General features: G+C 44.7%; 1 long non-coding RNA gene across 1 annotated transcript in view; it reads right to left on the bottom strand.

Annotated features, from left to right (window-relative positions):
* The window catches only part of LOC140471847 (uncharacterized), a 59,192-nt gene extending 51,176 nt beyond the window's left edge, over positions 1-8,016 (bottom strand). Inside the window, exons 1-2 of the long non-coding RNA XR_011957214.1 lie at positions 7,609-8,016; positions 1,118-1,222 (exon numbers count right to left, since the gene is read on the bottom strand). This is a non-coding gene — a long non-coding RNA (uncharacterized lncRNA). The remainder of the gene's footprint in view (positions 1-1,117; positions 1,223-7,608) is intronic.
* Positions 8,017-21,875: the final 13,859 nt, after the last annotated feature.

Here is a 21,875-nt window from a genome sequence, read left to right as displayed (position 1 = left end):
ATCCCAAGCGGTATACAGTATCTGTATGAGGAGGGGATAACAACAGGGGACTCCTGTACTTCGCATTTTACTAGATCTGATGGTCACCCATTCCCTTTCTGCCTGTGTAACCCTCACCTGCAGTGTTACTAACTCACTAAACGTGCTGTCCATAACATTCTCAGTATTGCAGATGCTCCACAGTGAGTCCACTCACAGCTCCAGCTCTGAAAAGCAGCTTCCCAGTAGCTGCAGATGGGAACCCTTGCTGCACAAATAGCCGTCAGGGACACTGGAAGCGGCCCTTATTTCCCACATTGTGGAAGAGGAGCACACCACGGGTCTGAGGGCTCCTGTCACAACGTCTCTCTACATTCATCTAGTTACTCCCATTAAAAGAATTTAAATGAGTGAGTAACCTTCCTTCACTTCAAACATGTCCATTATAATAACAAAAAAAAATTTACTTAAGCTGATATGTCATACTTTAAAAACTTAAATACTCCACAGGTATCACTGACAAATTAGCTGTTCCCATTGGGACTGAATTTCTGAAAGGCCTGAATTAAAACGGAGTTTCAGCTTCACCTTCTCCCTGTCTCACCTCACTATTTACACCCAACTCCAAAACACTCTCATTGAGCCAAGCAGCCCTCACAGTGCAGCCCTGTCATCTTCATTGTCTGCTCACACCTACACTGTACTGTTCCAATGCACCTCAATGGGAGCTCAGGACCAGCATTGCATCTTTCAATTCAGCCCTTTGTAACCCCAGAGTCAACATGGACTTCAGCAGTTTCTGAATGAACAGACAGTTGTCAGAATCTGGAACATTCCACCTGAAATGGTGCTGGAATTTGAATCCACGAGAAATTTGCAGAGAATTGGAAGTAGGGAGTTTACAGATTAACATTATAAAGTGGATGATTGAGACTAAATCTGACAGTTCCTGCAAAAAGACGAGGTGTAATTTGGATAAATCTGTGCTCGCTCTCAGACCAATACCTCCTTCCACAGCTGCAGGGCCAAGAAATGAACACATACCCCAAGGGTGATCCAACCATGGACTTGAACATCATTCTGCTTTTGGCTTGACAAAAATCTTGAAGATATTTTCCCACAGACAGAACAGACAAACCTTTCTCGTTCCACAGTTAAATCCCAATGATATTCAGATCCCGATGACTCCGCTGACTGTAGAAACTTATTGAGATCCCTGTCTCAATTATTCTCAATTAATATCCTATAAAATAAATTCACAAAACAAAGCTCACAGTCAGTGCAAGATGAATAGTGAAGACAAACACTTCTCTCGGTATGTGTTTGATGTGCAAATGCTCCTCTTCAAATCACCCCGCCCCCACCCAGGAAGAGGACATGTGCATGCTCCTTGCTGTACCTTGCCCCAAATAAAGATGGTGGCTATAACCCAGGACCTCTCACTGCCTGAGGCCCAAGCCATCTTCCCCTTTGCTCCAAACGTGGGACCAAGAGTTTCTAATTCAGACGAACGACCTGCCCAGAGTGTAACTAAACCCTCCCAGTCTCCACTGATACATTTCATCCGGTTTCTGCTGCCACTCTCCCCTTTCCGCCTCCTGCACACACCATGGGTCATCATGGGTCCAGTGACCCTTCCTCAGAACCTATGACAGCTGGGAAAATTAGAATCCCTTCAGGAAACAGGCCCTTTGGCCCAACAATTCCAGACCCACCCTCCGAAGTTTATCCCACCCAGACCCATTCTCCTATTCTATTACTCTCCATTTCCCCCGAACTAATGCACATCCCTGAACCCTACGGGAACCTTAGCTGGGCCAATTCACCTCACCTACAGATCTTTGGACTACAGGAGATAGGGGTTAAAGAGTAACTAATAGGTGGGGACAGAGCCCAAAGAGAGACAGGAACATTTGGAAAGATAAAGGAGTGGGAAGGTGGAAAGCTGTTAATGGAGGAGACAGGAACCTTCTAGCATCTCAGTGGTGGTGGTGGAAATGGCGGCTGATGATCTACATTGTGCCTGCAAAAAAGACCCTGAGCTTCCAGTTGCCTGCTCTTTAACACACAAGACTGTTCCCTGTCCAACATCTCTGTCTCATGCTTACTGCAGTGTTCCAGTGAAGCTTGATGCAAGCTGGAAGAACACTTCAGAACATACCAAATGGCTTCCTATTTCAAGGACTGCAATTTCCCCTCACATGTGGTCAACAATGCCCTCCAGTGTCTCTCCTCCACTTCCCACACCACTGCCCTTGAACCCCACCCCTCCAAATGCAACAAAGTTGGAATCCCACCATCCTCACCTTCCACCCAGATACAACACATCATCCTCTGCTATTTCCACCATCAGATCCAACCACCTGAGATATATTTCCCTCCCCACCCCTTTCAGCATTCCACAGAGATCATACCTTCTGTGACTTCCACATTCGATCCACGGTCCCCACCAACCCACCCTCCACTCCAAGCACCTTCGATTGCTCTTGCAAGAGGTGGAAAATCTTTGCCCAAACCTTCCCTTTAACTCCATCCAAGGCACCACTGGATCCTCCCACATCCAGCAGAGATTTCCCTGCCCACCCAAACACCTCACCTATTGTGTCCCTTGCTCTCAGGACGCCAAATTGTGGAATATTTCAGGGAACATTTCTGGGACACATGCACCAACCAACCACACCGCCCTGTGGCCGACCACTTTGGCTACCCCTCACCCCCTCTGCCACCACGCTGCCAAGGACATGCAAGTCCTCCATCCCCAAATCCGAGCCACCCGACACCTGGAGGAAGAACACCTCATCTTCCACCTTGGAAACTTTCAACCTCACAGCATCAAGGTTCCCTCATCTCCCACCCCCCAACTTATCTCAGATTCAACCCTCCAACTCGGCACTGGCCTCTTGAACAATCCCACCTGCCCATCTTCCTTTCCAATTATCCATTCCACCCTCTCACCACTACCCTCCATCTACAACTATCTATTGCCTCCCAAGCTCGCTTCCCCCAACCCCAAAGACCCCTCCCTATTTATCTCTCAGCCGTATTCCACCACCCACATTTCTGATGAAGTGCTGACATAGCCAATACATCAATTCTCCTGCTCCTTGAATGCTGCCTGACCTGCTGTGCTTTTCCAGCATCACACTTTAACACAAGCTGGAAGAACAACACCTCATCTTCCACTCGGGGACCCTGCAACCCTCTGGCTTCAACATCAAATTCAATAATTTTAGGTCCTGAACTCTCCCATGCCCTAGTGTCTTTGCCCCCTACCCCACATACCAGGCCTTGTTATTACATAGCCTACCATTACACACTACCTATGGTTAGCCACTAACAGTCTCCATAAACAGCTATTCACCCTCCCCCCGTCCGATCGTTATTCACTCCTTTGTCCAACTGCTCCTATCTCTCTCTTTGGACTCTATCCCCCCCGATCATTTACTCCTTAACCCCGACCTTCTGCATAAAAACAGACTTTTTTTCTCAGTAATGTCAGTTCCTGAGGAAGCGTCACTGGATCAAAAACGCGAACTGATTTCTTTTCACAGATGCTGCCTGATCTGCTGAGCTTTTCCAGTACCTTCTGGTTGTTGTGTGTGATTTACAGCATCCGCAGTTGTTTTGGTTCTAATTTACCCGGAGTATCTAATTCAAGTCTAGCAGACGAAAACAGTGTTTATCAACCTTCCCGGTCCACACTAACTCCATCTCTCTCCCAGTATCTGCTGTCTCTCCCACTCCTTCACATTCAGTCCCCCCTCACAGTGACACTGCGCCTGCAAAGCTGATGGTCATGTGTTGGCCTGCTGGACCCACCCCTCATTCACTCCCATTGGCTGGAGCATCAGGCCAACTCTCCTATTGGTCTGAAGCTGTGTCAATCAGCCAGGCCCCATTGTGACCTGAGTGGTGGGATCCTCCCAGGTGCATCAGAGGCTGAGGGGTGACCTCATAGAGGTTTATAAAACCATAAAACCATGAGGATAAATAGACAAGGTCATTTCCCTGGTTTGGGGGAGTCCAGAATGAGAAGGCAGAGGCTTAAGATGAGAGGGGAAGAAATTAAAATGGATCCGAGGGGCAATTTCTTTTTCCCCATTGAGGTTGGTGCGTGTATCGAATCTTCTGTCAGAAAGTGGAGGATGTTGGTACAATTAAACCATTTGGCATTTGGATGGGTATATGAATAGGAAGGGTGTAGAGTGATATGTGCCAAGTGTTGGCAAATGGGTATAGATTAGTTTGGGATATCTGGTCAGCATGGACCAGTTTAACCAAAGAGTTTATTTTCATGCTGTCCATCTCTCCGGCTCTGCCCTGTGATGAGCTTCATATGACAGAGCACAGGGACTGGAGGCTATTCTGCCCATTGGGGCTATACTCTCCCCCTTTGGAGATGGTGCCAGTCAGTCCCAACTCACCTCCCATTTGGACATAGCCCTCCAAATCCTTCCTTAAAAATGTTAAATTTCAAATTTGTTTTGACAATAACTACTGAATCTGCATCCAGCTGTCGGTCAAACTGTTCCAGATGCTAAGAACTTACTGAGTAAAATAATCTTCACACTTTTCTTTGCATTATTTGCCAGTTACCTGAAAATAGTTACTAAAAATTGTGACGTTAAAAATTTCTCACTCTGTCTCTCTGTAAATGAAATACCCTGGAAACAAATCAACTCCTGTTCGAAATCACTGCTTAACCTTCTCAGCTCCAAGGAGAATTGTCTGACCTTCTGCTAACTCTCCATAAAAGAGAAACCTATCTTAATTTTAATTTATTAGTGCCATAGAGATGTACAGCACAGAAACAGACCCTTCAGTCCAACTTGTCCATGTTGACCAGGTATCCTAAATTAATCTCGTCCCATAATCCAGCACTTGGCCCATAGCCTTCGAAACCTTTCCCAATCACATATCCAGTGAGATGCCTTTTAAATGTTGTAACTGTACCGGCCTCCACACTTTCTCTGGCAGCTCATTCCATACAAGTGCCACGTTCAGCTTGAAACTTTGCCCCTAATACCCCTTTTCAATCTTTTCCCTCACGCCTGTGTTTTCTAGTTTTGGACTCACCTAAACAGGAATAAGACCCTGGCTCTTTACCCTATCCTTGTCCCTAACAATTTTATCAACCTCTATGGTCACCTCTCAGCATCCGATTCTCCAGTGAAAACAGCCTCAGTCTATTCAGCCTCTCCCTATAGCTCAATCCCTCAACCCTGGCAACATCTTTGCATCTTTTCTGAATCCTTTCAAGTTTCACAATATCATTCCAATAGCGGGAAGACCAGGACTGAAAGCAGAATTCCAGAAGTGGCTGAATGAATGTCCTGTACAGCCGCAAAATGACGTCACAACTCCTGTACTCAATGCACTGACCAATAAAGGCAAGTACACCAAACACTTTCTCCACTACCCTGCTTATCTATCATTCCACTTTCAAGGAACTATGAACCTGCACTCCAAGATCTCTTTGTTCAGCAACACTCCCCAGGACCTTCCCATTAAGTGTAGAAGTCCTGCCCTGATTTGCTTTTCCAAAATGCAGAACCTCACATTTATCTAAATTAAACTGCATCTGCCACTCCTCAGCCCATTTGATCGGAGTCTCACTGCACCTCCAATTTTGGTGTCTATTGTAAACCTACTAACCATAGCTCCTATATTCACATAGAAATCATTTATATAAATAGCAAAAAGCAGTGGACCCAGTACCCAGCCTGACAGCATATTGCTCATCACAGGCTTCCAGTCCAAAAAGCACCCTCCACTATGACACTAGCTGCTCAACAAGGTTCGAGCTCACAGAATATAGGAAGAACTAACCATTTGGATACAGAACTGGCTCAAAGGCAGAAGACAGAGGGTGGTGATGGAGGGTTGCTTTTCAGACTGTAGACCTGTGACTAGTGGAGTGTTACAAGGTTCACTGCTGGATCCACTACCTTTCATCATTTATATCAATGACTTGGATGTGAACATCGGAGGTATCGTTAGTGAGATGAAACCAAAACTGGAGGTGTAGTGGACAGTGAAAAAGATTACCTCAGAGTAGAATGGGATCTTGATCAGATGGGCGAATGGGCTGAGGACTGGCATTTTGGGAAAGCAAATCTTAGCAGGACTTATACACTTTATGGTAAGGTCCTGAGGAGTGTTACTGAACAAAGAGACCTTGGAGTGCAAGTAGATAGGATAGTGAAGGCGGCATTTGGTATGCTTTCCTTTATCGGACAAAATATTGAGTACAGGAGTTGTGAGGTCATGTTGTGGCTGTACAGGACATTGGTTAGGCCACTTTTGGAATGTTGCGTACAAATCTGGTCACCCTCCTTTTGGAAGGATGTTGTAAAACTTGAAAGGGTTCAGAAAAGATTTACAAGAACGTTGCCAGTTGGAGGATTTGAGCTAGGCTTGGGGTTGAATAGAGGTTGAATACATTGGGACTGTTTTCCCCGCAGTGTCGGAGGCTGAGAGGTGATCTTATCAATGTATATAAAAACCTGAGATGGATGGATAGGATAAATAGACAACGTCTTTTCCCTGGCGTGGGGGAATCCAGCACTAGAGGGCATAGGTTTATAGTACGAGGGGGAAGAATTTAAAGAGACTTGAGAGGCAACGTTTTCACACAGAGGGTGGTACGTGTGTGGAATGAGCTGCCAGAGGAAGTGGTGGAGGCCATTATGATTGCAACATTTAAAAGGCATCTTCATGTGTATATGAATAGGAAGGATATGGGCCGGGTGCTGACAGGTTGGACTAGATTGCATTGGGATATCTGATCAGCATGTACTGGTTGGACCGACGGGTCTCTGTTTCTGTGCTGTCCATCTATGACAGTTTGACCTTCCAGCCAATTCCGTATTCAAACAGCTAGTTCCGCCAGAATTCTATGGTATTGAACCTGCTAACCAGTGCGTTATGTGAAACTCTGTCTTTCTCAAGTCAAGTTACTGATTTCAATGCACAAAGCCATGCTGACTCTCCCTAATCATTTTTGCCTTTCAAATGACTTGTAAATCCTGTCCCAGAGAATCCCTTCCAACAACTTCTCTGCCACTGACTTCAGGCTCACCTGTTTATAGTTCCCTGGCTTTTCCTTACCACCTTTCTCAAATAATGGCGCCAGTCTTCCAGCACCTCACCTGTGGCGATCGATGATAAAAGTATCGCAGCGAGGGGCCCAGCAAAAGCTTGTCTAATTACCCACGAAGTTCTGGGATACACCTGATCAGATTCAAGGGATTTATCCACCTTTATACATTTTAAGTCATCCAATACCTCATCCTCTGTAACATGTACCCTTGCCAAGTTATCACTATTTATTTCTCCAACTTCTCTAACTTCCATATCCCCTTTCAGTAAAATCTGACATGAAATAATTACAGAATCTCTCCCACCTCCTGCTGTTCCATAGACAGTCTTGTTGATCTTTGAGGGTCGCTATTCTCTGCCTCGTTATTCTTTTGTCTTTAGTGTATTTGTAGATTCTCTTTGGATTCTCCTTAAACCTATTTCCCAAAGCTATCTCATGTCCCCTTTTTTGCCTCCTGGTTTTCCGCGAGTATACTCCTACTGCCCTTATAGTCCTCTAGGGACTCACTCAAACAGAGTGGTCTGTACCTGCCATATCCTTTCTTCATTTTCTTGACCAAAGCCTCAATTTCTCAGGTCATGCAGCATTCTCGACGCCTCCCAGCCTTGGCCTTAACGGGAACATACTATCTGCGTACTCTCATTGTCGCAGGCCTATGGAGGTAATGGCAGATGAGGACAGAGAAACAATCATTATCAGTAAAGAGGTAGTGTTGGGAAAGCTAACAACTCATCCTTATCTCTATAATTCCTCTCTAGCCTCAGAACTATCACTATCTCTGGTATCAAAAACATCTCAATCTATGCAACATCCTCCAATCTCTAATCTCCTCCAGTCTCAACACCCTCCCTATCTCTAATCTTGTCCACCCTCACAAATCGCTGTGATGTGCCTTTCTTTAATTCCAACCTTCAGGATAACCCATTTTTATTTCAGATTCCTGAATCCTGAGCTCCACAATGTCCCGCTTAACACCTTCTTCACTGTTTACAATGCCACCCTCCAGTCTAACAGCCTATCACACATAGCTCTCTATGGTACAAACATCTCTGCTAGGGCCCCTACAATTTCTTCTCCAGCTTCCCACAATGTCCCAATATACATTTGATCAGGTCCTGGGGATTTATCTACCTTTGTGTATTAAAACCTCCAGCACCTCCTTTTCTATAATGTGGGAACATTTAGGACATTGAGTCACAGAGATGTACAGAACAGAAGTAGATCCTTCAAACCAACTCCTGCATGACGTTTCTAGTCACATTTGCCACAATTTTGCCAATATCCCTCTGAACCCTTCCTATTCATATACCCATCCACATGCCTTTTAAATGTATTTCTATCAGCCTCCACTATTTCCTCTGGCAGCTTATTCCATCCACTCTGCAGGAACCAGTTGTCCTTTAGGTCCCTTTGAAAATTTCCCCTCGAACTTTAAAGTAAAGGCCTATCAGTTTGTAATCCCCCCAACCTGGGGAAAAGACCTTATCTATTCACCCTATCGATGACCATCATGATTTTAAACACCTTTATCAGGTAACTCCTCAGCCTCCCATGTTCAAGTGAATTCAGCCCCAGGTTATTCAGCTTTTCCGTGCAGCGCAAACCCTACAACCCTGGCAAATCCTTGGTCATCTGAACCCTTTCATGTTCCACAACATCCACAGCATTGAGACCAGAATTGCACACAGTATTCCAATAGTAGTCAGGACAAACACTGTTTAGTTCCCTGAGCGCCCCAGTCTTTATCCACAGTAAGTTCCAAAGTGAAATATTTGTTTTGGATCTTGTAGTTTCACACATCGTTGCCTTCATTGATCATTAAGGAGACCGGGTTTGTCCCGAGCTCTTCTTTTGCTCTTAATACACTTGTAGAGTCTCTTTGGATTCTCCTTAACTTTCTCTGCCAAAGCGATCTCGTGTCCCCTTTTTACATTCCTGATTTCCATCCTAAATGTATTTCTACAGCCCTGATGCTCCTGAAGTGATTCCCTTGAGTCAGCCAATTATATCTGACATGTGCCCCCTTTCTTCTTGACTGGAGCCTCGAATCTCAGCCAGTGTTTCCTAATTCAGTCAGCATTGAGTTGCACACTAACAGGAACAGGCTGGCGCTGAACACTCCTTTTATCTCGGTTTTAAAATATTCCTACTTGCCAGACTTCCCTTTACCTGCAAATAACCTCCCCAAATCTACTTTAAAAATTCATGACTATCTTGCTCCATTGTATAACTTGAACTTGTGGACCAGGCCTGTTCTTTTCCATCGCTATTTTCAAACTAATACAATTCTGGTGACTTTCCAAAGTGCGTCCCCGCTAACAGCTCAGTCCCGTTTCCAACCTTGTTTCCCAAGTGGAGGTCAGGTTTAGCCCCATTTTCCAGTTGGGTCATTTACATAATGACTGGGAGTTTCTGGAACACTTATCAAATTCCTTCCATCCAACTGCTTAACACAGTAGCAATCCCAGTCGAGGTTTAAGGTTAAAATCCCCTACCATTACGACGCTATCATTCTAACAGATATCTGAGATCTCCTGACATATTTGCTCCTTCATCTCCCATTGCCTATCGCTGTAGTACAATCGTAGCAAACTGATGACCAATTTTTATTTCTCGGTTCTACTAATATCATTTAACTGGGCGATCCTGAATGAATATTCTCTCTCGGTACTGCTGTGATGTTTTCCCCCAGTCAAAACCACCAGCTCTCCTCCTGTTTTGCCTCCTGTTTTGCCTCCTGTTCTATCCTTCCTGTTGCCTCTGTCCTGTGGAACATTGAGCTGCCAGTCCTGTCCCTCCCTTATCTGTGTTTCTGTAATATCTATGGTATCCCAGTCCCATGTTCCCTTCCATGCTCTGGGTTCATCTGCCTTATCTGTGCGGCCCCTTGCATTGAAATAAATGCAGTTTAATTAATCAATTTTCCCTCATTGCCTGCTATGTTCTTGCCTGCCTTGTCTATTTAAATTGCTCTCTTGAACATCTATACCAGCCTCAAACTTCTTTCTGGCCTTACGACTGTTTGCAGTCCCACATCCCTGCCAGATGATTTTAAATCCTCTCGAGCAGCTCCAGCAACTCTCCCCACCAGGATATGTGTCCTCCTCCTGTTCCCAGTTCAGGTATCTTCCCCATCCTGTCTACCTGTGCTGACACCTTCAGACATCCAGGGACTTGCCCACCAAGGTCCCTGTATTCCTCAGTACTCCAGGAGGACCTACTATTCATGATGGATATCATTTGCTGATTAGACTTCCCACAGTGCATTACCTCACAGTGATCAGAAGTAAACTCCATCTGCCATTACTCTGCTCAGTTTATCATCTGATCAATGTCAGACTGCAGCCTGAGACCATGCTCCTCACTGTGGACAACACCCTCACCTTTCATGTCATCTGCAAACCTACCAATGATACCTTCTGCTTTCACATCTGAGATATTAATGTACATAATAACCAGCAATGGTTCCTGTACAGAACCCTGTGGTACACCCGCTGGGCAAAGTTTTCCAGTCGTGAAAAACCTGCTCCACCAATTATGGATCCAATTTTCCAACTTGCCTTGAATTCCATGGGCTCTTTCCTTTTGGACCGGCCTTCCATGTGAGACTTTGTCAAAGACATTAATAAACACCATGTTCCCACACCATCTGCACTGGCCTCATCAATATCAGAGGACAGTCCTCTACCAAATCCATACAGACAATCCCTAATGTATTCCTGTCCTTTTGAATGTTGATTCATCGTGTCCCTCACAATTGTTTTCCAATATTTTCCCTCCCCCTGCTGTCAGACTATCTTCTCTGTAATTACCTGGCCTATCACTGCTGCTCTTGAACAAAGGAACCACATTCGCCATCCTCCAGTCATTCAGCACTTCACCTGTGGCCAGCAAAGTTTTAAATATATCCGCCAGGGCCCCAGCAATCTCCTCCCTTACCTCCTATAGCAGCCTGGGATATATTTTATTGTAACTGGGAATTTCTCCACCTTTTTGCCTATGAATACATTTAACGCCTCCTTCTCATTGATCATAAGATGTTCCAGAGCCTCACCATCCCAACTGAAATCCCTACAATGCCTTTCTCCTGAGTGAATACAGATGGGAAGTATTCATTGTAGACCTCACCTGCTTCCTCTGGCTCCATACACAGATTGTCCCTTTGGATTCTAACAGGCCCCACTGCTTAGTTGGGGATCCTCTTCCTCTAACTGTACTTCTTAAATATCTCGTGGCTTATCCTGAACATTATCTGCTAAGGATATTTTGTGACCATTGTTTGCCCGTTTATTTTTAAGAAACCCCACCCCCACCCCCCGCGCTTTCTATCTAACACCTTTATTACCCATTATTGTTAGTGTTGTCCATTTTGCCTGAGTTTCCACAAGGTTGTAAACCATTGAATATTTATGTTCCACATTTTGTTTACCCTGTAACCACATCTCTCTGGTATCTAAATCTCTTTCAGCTGTGTCACAAATCCAGCTACCTTATTGAGGATACTTTGTCTATGCGGAAAACAAGTTTCTGTACTCTTTTCCACAATGTCCTATCACAATCCAATTCGTTAATGTAGAGTTTTAGTTAAACTCTGGCCCAGCCTGTTCCTTTCTGCTTGTCTTTAGCCACATTCCCATGCTGTTCTGATGCATCACCTTTTTCTATTTGGATTTGGAAAACACTTTGCTGTGGGTATGTCATGCAGACTATGTGAGGGTGGGCAGATGTCATTCTCGAAAGGACAAGTGTTTGGGTTTTTTGTACATCAGCAATGGTTTCATACATATTTATGGATGGTTAATTATAATATTTGAATTTATTGATTTCAAATTCCACCACTTCAGATGGTGGGTTTCAAACCTGTCTCCCCTGAACATTAGCTGAGGTTTTGGATACATGCTCTAACAATAATACCACGAGGCCATCACTTCACCTGCTCGCACGTTGCTCATGCCTGAGCACTGATACCAGTGCATCATGAAGCTAAACATCTTCTTCTGTCACAATTGTTTGATCCTGACAACTTCTTGAACTCTGGTGATATCACTCAGTATCTCTCCATGTGGTATCCCTTACTGTGTGGGTCTAATTGCTGCCTCTGTCAGTGTCTCTCACTCTTGCAGCTACTCCAGATCCTGAGCCAACAGAATTCTCCACTCCAGAGAGAAGCAACAGCACAGGGACTCTGTGGGACTCAGTGCCATTCTACATGTGTAACCTTCACTACATCAGTGTAATTTTCCATTCTGTCTATTTGTCTGTCTCCTGTAGGTACTCAGGGAGATTCAATAGACTTCTCAGCTGCTGGGTGTTCCATCCATCACCCCATTGAAGATGGTTGGTCAGCCAGAGAGACAAAGTGCAGGGAGATCTAGAGCCTTCAATAAATCCTGCAGTGAGGTAAGATCACTCACAATGCACAGAGCAGACAGCAATGTGAGGGATCCAAACATCAGCTAACAGGACATGACATAGATACGGTGCTGGAGGGGGAGCACAGTACAGACACAACTCTGGCTCAATCACCACGTCTACTTTAACTTACATTGTACTGAGACAACGTAGAGAGTTCACAGTTATCAATCCAGGCCTGTGCTCTCTTAGTGAGCATCAGTACAACAAAGGGGAAAGCAGGCCTCCCACGAGAGGGTGGGAATGCTGCCTGAGATCTTTCTGTTCTGTGTACCTTCTCCAACACTGTACCTAAGGTATGTCTTGTGGATCAGTGTCTTCAATAATTTTTAACTCCTATAACAGTTCCTATCTCTGTAACCTCCTTCTTTACATCTAGGCCCTCCACATATTTGAAATGTACCGCATTGCAGACTACCATCCCTATCACTATACCTTCCTTCAGTGTCTACAACATGCCTTATCTCCGTATTCTCCTCCTCTTTAACTGGGTACAGGGTCATGCTGCATGAAAACAGAACCTTCAGTCCAAGTCATCAATGCTGACTATTTTCCCCAAACCTGAACGAGTCGCATTTGCCTGTATTTGGCCCATATCCCTTCAAACCTTCCCCTCTCCATGTGCCTGCCTAAATTTCTTTTCCAAGTTGTAATTGTTCTTGTTTCTCCCATGTGCCCCTGGCAGTTCATTCCGTCTATGCACCATCCTCTGTGGATGTTGCCCCTCAGCTCCCTCTTTAAATCTTTGTTCTCTCACCTCACGTTTATACCCTCTAGTTTTGGACTGACTTACCCGTGGCTATTCACCATTCTTACTCTCCATATGGTTTTATAAACCTTTATAAGGTCACCCCTTATAAGCCACCTCTCTCCAAGGGAAATATTGAAGACAATGTTACAAATATCTCCAACTCATGTATCAAAGTGTTGGCCAATGACAGCAAGTGTGCCAAGTACCGCTTTCCCCACCCTGTCCAGTGTGATGCTACTTCCAAAGAACAATGTAACTGCACCTCTTGGTCTCTCTCTGTTTGACAACACTACCCAGGGCTGTACCATTACCTGTGTTCGTCCAAAACTTAATACTTGAATTAAAATCCATCTTTCATTCCTTGGTCCACTGGCCCAGTTGGTCGAGATCCCCTTTGATCACCGTATTCACTGCCCACTACACCATTCATTTGATCATCCACAAAATTACTAACAATGACTCCTATATTCTCAACCAAATTGTTTATGTAGATGATGCACATCAGTGGTCCCATCCCTGATCCTTGTAGCACACCGCTGGTCACAGGCCTCCAGTCTGAACAACAACCCTCTCCCACCAACCCCTGTCTCCTACTGTCAAGCCAATTTTGTGTCCAGTTGACTAGCTCTTCCTGATCACATGTGATCTAATCTTACGAACCAGTATATCATGCTAAATGCAAGGTTTATGAAGGTTTGTTGCTCAGATTGAGGTTTAGGATGTAGGTTTGCTCTCTGAGCTGTAGGTTTGATATCCAGACGTTGCGTTGCCTGGGCACGGTAACATCATCAGTGGCAACCTCCAAGTGAAGCGAAGCTGTTGTCTCCTGCTTTCTATTTATATCTTTATCCTGGATGGGGTTCCTGGGGTTCACCACAAACCCATCCAGGAGAAAGATATAAATAGAAAGCAGGAGACAACAGCTTCACTTCACTTGGAGGTCGCCACTGATGATGTTACCCAGCCAGGTAACAAAACATCTGGATATCAAACCTACAGCTCAGCGAGCAAACCTACACCCTAAATCATGCTAAATCCCGTCAAAGGCCCTGCTGACGTTGGTGTAGACAATGTCTGGTCACCAATTCAACACAAGCCATCAAGTTAGTGAGACTTGACTTTGTATGCTGACTATCTTTCATTAATCCTTGTCTTTACAAACGAATGTAACTCCAGTCTGGCAGAATCACTTTCACAACTAACCCACCACTGATGTTGGGCTAATTGGTTTTCAGTTCCCTGGCTTTCTCTTGCAGCCTTTCTTAAATAATGGATCAAACCCATATTGTTGTCAGAGCTGTACAGCATGGAAACTGACCCTTCAGTTGATACCAACCATAATCTCAAACTAAACTCGTCCCAGCTGCCTGTTGCTGGCCTGTATCCCTCCAACCCTTTCGTATTCATGTACTTAACTAAACGTTGTACTTGTACCGACATCCACCTCAGGAAGTTCATTCCACACCCAAACCACTCTCTGTGTAACTATTTGCCCCTTATATCCTTTTTTTTGAACATATCTCTCCTCTAACCTGAAAAATGTGGCCCCTCCACTTGTGACTCCGTCACCCAAAGGAAAGGGCAGCTACCACTGACTCTATGTATATCCCAACTTTTTTCTTAAACTTCTATAAGGTCACCTCTCAACCTCCAGGCTCCAGTCAAAAAAAAAACTCTGCATATCCAGCCATTTTTCAGAACTCAAACATTTCATACCCAGCAACGTCTTGGTAAATCTCTTCTGAACACCCTTCAGGTTAATAATATCCTCCCTGTAACTGGGGGACCAGAACTGGATGTGGTATTATAGAACAGGCCTCATAAATGTCTGTACCATCTCAAGATGACGTCCCAAATCCTATATTCAATGGACTGAGTAATAGTCAGGCATGCAAAGCACTGTCTTATCCATCCTGTGATGCAAGCTTCAAGAATTATGTACCTGAACCCGGAGGTCCCTTTGCTCTAAAACACTAACCAAGGCCTGAACATTAATTGTATAAGCTCTACCCTTGTTTGTTTTACCAAATGCATTACCTCGCATTTATTCAGATTGAATTCCATCTGCGGTTTTTCAGCCAATTCACCCATTTCATCAAGATCCCTTTGGAATCTTAGAAATTCACTATGCCACCCTCCAGCCTTCCAGCCGATCACACATGGCTGTCAATGGTACAAATACCCTTGCTAGAAGCTCCACAATTTCTTCCCTAGCATCCCACAATGTCCTGTGATACACTTAATCAGGTCCTGGGGCCTTCCATTCCTTTGTGTTTTAAAACCTCCAGCACCACCTCTTCTATAACATGCACTCTTTTCAAATCACAGAGGTGTACAGCATGGAACCAGAGCCTTCAGTCCAACTCATCCATGCTGACTAGAAGATGTAAATAAATTCATCCCGTTTACCAGCATTTGGCCCATGTACCGCTAAACTCTGACTGTCCATATATCCATCCAGATACCTTTTAAATGTTATAATTGTATCCGTCTCCATTACATTCTCTCTTAGCTTATTCCATTCACACAGCACCATGTGCATGAAAAAGTTGTCCCTTCAGTCCCTTTTTTAAACCTTTCCCCTTCAACCTTAAACCTATGCTCTCTAGGTTTGGACTCTCGAACCCCGGGAAAAGACCTTGACTGTTTACCCAATCCATGCCCCTCATGTTTATATAAATCTCTGTCAGGTCACCCCTCAGTCTCTGATGCTCCAGGGAAAATAACCCCAGCTTATTCAGCAGAAATCCTTGCAACATCTTGTTAATCTTTTCTGAACACTTTCAAGCTTCACAACATCCTTCCTGTAGCAGGGAGGTTGGAATTGCAGAGAACTCCAATTGTGGTCTAACGTATTACTCTTGTTCTCTGTGTTCCCCAGTCTTTGTCCACAGTAAGTTCTGGAGGGAAAACAAATGTTTAGGGTCTTAGCCATACTTGCTAATGACAGCCAACACACCATATGCATTCTTAACACCCTCTCAACTTGGGTGGTAACTTCAGGGACACAGGATCACTCTGTTCGTGCACACTGCTAAGGTTCCTGCCTTTAACCATGTAAACGTTTTCTGCAGATTCTTCCAATCTGAAACCATCCCTATCTTTGTAACTTCCTACAATCTATATAACACTCATAAACTGTGAAACCTCCTCAAGTCCCTATATTCCTAATGCCTGCAAAATCCTCCAATCCCGATATCCCTCCCTAACTCTGTAAATGCCACCATCCTCCAGTGCCTTTCTGGGGAACATTGCAAAGGAAGGAAGATTTGTAGAGACCGGGCCATGTTACGGAGGTAGGAAGGGCTGCAGAACCTGGAGGATGGTACTAATGTAGGAAGGAACGTGGATCCTGCAGGAGGTTAGACAGTGTGGGATTCATAGAGCCTGCATGATGGGACCAAGAATGGGTTGTGGACCCTGAAGGATGTTAAGATTTGAATCACAGATCATCTTCGATTGGACCATTCAGCCGATCTTAGAGTCAAAGAGATGTACAGCATGGAAGCAGACCCTTCAGTCTAACCTGTCTATGTCGAACATATATCCCAACCCAATCCAGTCCCACCTACCAGCATCTGGCCCATATTCATACAAACTCTTCCTATTCATATACCCATCTGGATATCTTTGTATCAGCCTCCACCACTTACTCTGGCAGCTCATTCCATACACGTACTACCCTCTGCGTGGAAAAAAAGCCCCTTAAGTCTCTTTTATATCTCTCTCCTCTAACCGTAAACCTGTGTCCTCCAGTTCTGGACTCCCATTCCCGAGGGTGAAGACTTTGTCGCTTTAGCCTCTCCATGCCCCTACTTTATAAAGCTCTATATGGTTTTATACAACTCTATATGGTCGCCCCTAATGATTTTATAAACCTCTAAATGATCACCCCTCAGCCTTCGATGCTCCAGGGAAAACAGCCACAGCCTATTCAATCTCTCTATAGCACAAACCCTCCAATCCTGGCAACATCCTTGTAAATCTTTTCTGAACCATTTCAAGTTTCACAACATCTTTCTCAAAGAAAGGAGACCAGAATTGCACACAGTATTCCAAAAGTGACCTAAGCAATGTCCTGTACAGCCACAACATGATCTCACAACGCCTGTACTCAATACTCTGACCAATAAAAGAAAGCATACCAAATGCCTTCTTCACTATCCTACCTACCTGCAACTCTGCTTTCAAGAGCTATGAACCTGCACTCCAATATCTCTATGTTCAGCAACACTCCGTCAAAACTTACCATTAAGTGTATAAGTCCAGCAAAGATTTGCTTTCGCAAAATACAGCACCTCGCATTTATCTGAATTAATATCCATCTGCCACTTCTCAGCGCATTGGCCCATCTGATCAAGATTCCATTGTAATTGGAAGTAACCTCTTTTGCTGGCCACTACACCTCCAATTTTGTTGTCATCTGCAAACTTACTAACTATGCCTCTTATGCTCACATCCAGATCATTTATGGAAACAATGCAAAATATTGGACCCAGCACCGATCCTTGTGGCACTCCACTGGTCACAGACCTCCAGTTTGCAAACCAACCCTCCACCACCACTCTTTGTCTTCTACCTGTGATCCAGTTCTTTACCAAATGGCTAGTTCTCCCTGTATTCCGTGAGATCTAACCTTGCTAACCAGTCTCCAATGGGGAACCTTGTTGAACGCCTTACTGAAGTCCATATAGATCACATCCACTGCTCTGCCCTCATCAATCTTCTCTGTTACTTCTTCTAAAAACTCAATCAAGTTTGTGAGACATCATTTCCCACTCAAAAAGAAATATTGACTATCCCTAATCAGTCCTTGCCTTTCCAAATACATGTTCATCCTGCCCCTCACGATTCCCTCCAACAACGTACACACCGATGTCAGGCTCACCAGTCTATAGTTCCATGGCTTTTCCTTACTGCCTTTGTTAAATAGTAGCAACACGATAGCCAACCTCCAGTCTTCTGGCTCTGATGTCCTGTTTCTAGAGATCTTAACGGAATGGTGAGCACAGCTTACGATTGCCAGGCTGGGAGATGTGAATTCAGGTGTGAATCTATTTGCCCGTTCTCTCTGTGTGCCTGACACTGACCTGGTGATGCTCTGGTAAAAAGCACTCTCCATGCATCTGGTAACAAACAGATCGACAGGACTGACCAGAGGTCACCGCATCAAAACCTTCATTTAGAATGTTCTTTATTTTAATATTTTTAAATGGCAGTTTTATGAGATGCAGGAATTGAGGAGTTGTCATTTTTAAAAGAATGAAACTTTTGTCATTGACCCTGATACATGCAACGGGGATTCATGGATTCTGTTGTTCTCTGCAGACTGTCACTCAGTTTTGAAGTAGCATTTAGACAGAAACATGAACAAACAGAGAAGAGAGGGATATCACCCATGTGCAGGCAGATGGGATTAGTTTAGAATAGCATCATGGTCAGCACAGCCATGGTGGGCCGAAGGGCCTTTTCCTGTGCTGTACTATTCTAGTTTCTAACTTCACGGCATCCACCCTGTCAAAGCCCCTCACAATCCTGGATGTTTCATTCAATTTCTCTCCCGTTCTTCAAAACCCCATTAGGTTCAAGGTCAATCTACTCCACCTCTTCTCATTGGAAAATCCTGCCATCTCCAGGATCAGCCGAGTGAACCTTCCCTGGCCTGCCTCCAACACAAGAATGTCTTTCCTTAGGGCACGCATACTGCTCATTATAATCTAGGTGTGGTCTGACTTGTACCTTGCATCGTTTTAGCAAGACCTCCCTATTTTTAGACTCCATTCCCTTTGCCTTCTCTATGACCTGCTGATCCTGGAAGCTACCTGTTTCAGATTGATGCACATGGATTCCCAAAATCCTTTGTGCAGTGAGTCTGAACCAAACGGTGTTAGCCTGACAGTAAGTCGGTAACGTGCTGGAATGTGCTATAAAGAATATGACAATAAATGATAACTGGATGTTTAGAAACAATGGGAGATGTATGATTTTATAAAAGGAGAATATTTTTAAATCTGTTGGATTCTATATTTTGGTGTGACTATAAATGCAGAATAGATAAGGTTGGGGGAGGCTAGTTGTGGTAGAGGGATATTTGAAATTTCAGAAGTATTTTGACAAGTTTCAACAAGGGCTAAAACTTAGCTCGGGAGAGAATAGGGACTCTGAAAGATCAATGAGGCTGTCTGTGTGGAATCACTGCTGATGGGGGAGATACTGAACACATATTTTGCGTTAGGATTTACTGTGGTGAAAGACATGGAAGCTCGGTAAGTTAGGAAAATACATAGTGATGTCTTGAAAAGAGTGCACATTGGAGAACAGGAGGTGCTGGATGTCTTAAAATGCAATAAGTTAGATAAAACCTTGGGACATGGTCAGATATATCCCAGCGCCTTGTGAGAAGCGAGGGAGGAAATTACAGGGCACCTTCCAGAGATATTTGTATCATCAACAGCTACTACGGACCAGTGAGACTGATGGCAGGGTGGTAAGTTGTTGGAGGAGATTCTGAGAGAAACGATCATCGTGCATTTGGAAAGATAAGGACAGATTAATGACCATCAGCATGGCTTTGTGCACGGGAAATCATGCCTCAAACCTGAGTGTGGAGGTAGACAAGTGAGAGGTCAAAGCAGAGCAGTACACGATGTCCACATGAAATTTATCAAGGCCTTTGACAAGGTTCTGCATGACAGACTGGTTAGTAAGTTTAGGTCAGACAGAACCAGGGAGCGCTCACCAACTGGATACAAAACAGGATTGATGGTAGGAGACAGAGCATGTTCATAAAGGGTGACTGCTCAAACTGCAGGCCTGTGACCAACGATGTGCCATGGGGTTCGGTGCTGGGTCACTGTTGTGCATCATTTACGTAAACAGTTTGGATGATAATACAGTCGCCATGGTTCTCAAGTTTGTGAGTGAGACTGAAATTGGTGATAATGTGGACAGTAAAGAGGGTTATCGAAGAGTACAATGGGATCAACAGTACTGCTGGACCAGTGAGGTTAGGAATAACAGGTGGAGAAATGCAAGATGTTGTATTGTGGTAAAGCACACCAGGCTGGACTTGTACAATTAATGTTCGGGCCCAGGGTACTGTTGTCAATTATTTCAGTGACCCAGTGATGCAGGTACACAGTTTTTTGAAAGTAGCGTCATGGGTAAACAGGCTGGTGAAGCAGGTGTTTGGGAGGGTTACCCTTCATTGAGCAGAGCATTGAGAGTAGGAGTTGGGATATCATGGTGTATCTGTACAGGACATTAGTGAGGCCTCTGTATAAGCATTGTTGATTGGAAAAAACCAACTTGTTCACGTATGTCCTTTAGGGAGGGATATCTGACATTCTTACCTGGTCTGGCTCACATGTGACTCCAGTCCCACAACAATATGGCCGACTCTGAGCTGCACCTGGGCAATTAGCAGGAGGGCAATGTATGCTGGTCCATCCGGTGACATCCTTAGGCCGTGAATGAATCAATGAAAAATACAGATGTCTATCCCTACCTTTGCAAACGGCTCTAGCTGCAGCAATCCGTACTGGCTTTGTAATGTTGTTCAGGCCTTTGCCCCTCTCTGTAACACTGTCACCAACTCCAGCACCTTCAATCCTCCCTGTTCCACTCCTCTGATTAAACACTGACAATATTTCCTCTTCCTACTGCACTCCTCCACATTTCTAAATGTTGGTTACTTCAGAATTGATCAGTTTTTTTTTCAGCTCTTAATCAAATCGGCCAAGACCGTCTGAAGTGGGGAAGGAGCATTGGGAAGGTGTCGAGCACCTCGAGACTTTCTGTGGGGAAAACGGGAATCCAGGAGAAAACAACACAAGGAGCGCGCTGTTATATCAACACCCCACCCACCCCCTTTCCATGTCCACCATCAGCCTCAAGTGTAACAGAGTCTGTGGAAGGCCACATCGGTCTGTACAGCCAACTCCAGACTCCCCCATCCCCACTGAGAGTGGGAGAGGGTCAGCCTCATCTGTGAGCCACTGCCAAAGAGATGATGAGATAGGAAGGTTGAATCCCCTCACAATTATCCCAGTGCCTTTGTTACAAATTCAAATAATTCCCTGTTAATACAGTGTCTAATAATGTGCTATCACTTAGTATCTCTCCATCTGGTATCCCTCGCTGTGTCAGTCTATTTACTGCCTCTGTCAGCATTTCTCCCTCTTACAGATGGTCTGAGATCCTGAGTCAACAGAATTGAACATTCCAGAGAGATGCAGCAGCACAGGCAAGGGATGGAGACTGGGATTATCGAGATCTCTGCTGGACTCAGTGCCACTCTGCATGTGTTATCCTCATTGCATCAGTCTAGTTTCCCATTCTGTCTATTTCTGTCTCATGCAGGTAATCAGGATGTTCCTAACTCCTGTCTCATCCATCACCTCATTGAAACTGGTTGGTCAGCCAGAGAGAGATGGAGAGGGAGATCTGGGGCCTTCAGTAATTCCTGCAGCTGTTAAGATCGCTCACAGTAAACAGCACAGGGTGGAGGTAGACCAGGAAGACAGGTCAGAGATACAGAGCTGGGCAAGGAACAGCAACATTCTAGGTTTCATTCCCACCATCTTGTGACGGTCCTGCTTTCACCTCTTCTGTATTGGTCCTCAATGCGAC

This window comes from Chiloscyllium punctatum, unplaced genomic scaffold, assembly GCF_047496795.1.
Source record: "Chiloscyllium punctatum isolate Juve2018m unplaced genomic scaffold, sChiPun1.3 scaffold_166, whole genome shotgun sequence".
NCBI lineage: Eukaryota > Metazoa > Chordata > Chondrichthyes > Orectolobiformes > Hemiscylliidae > Chiloscyllium > Chiloscyllium punctatum.
Note: the sequence above shows the minus strand (reverse complement) of the source record. Positions and strands in the feature narration are given on the sequence as shown.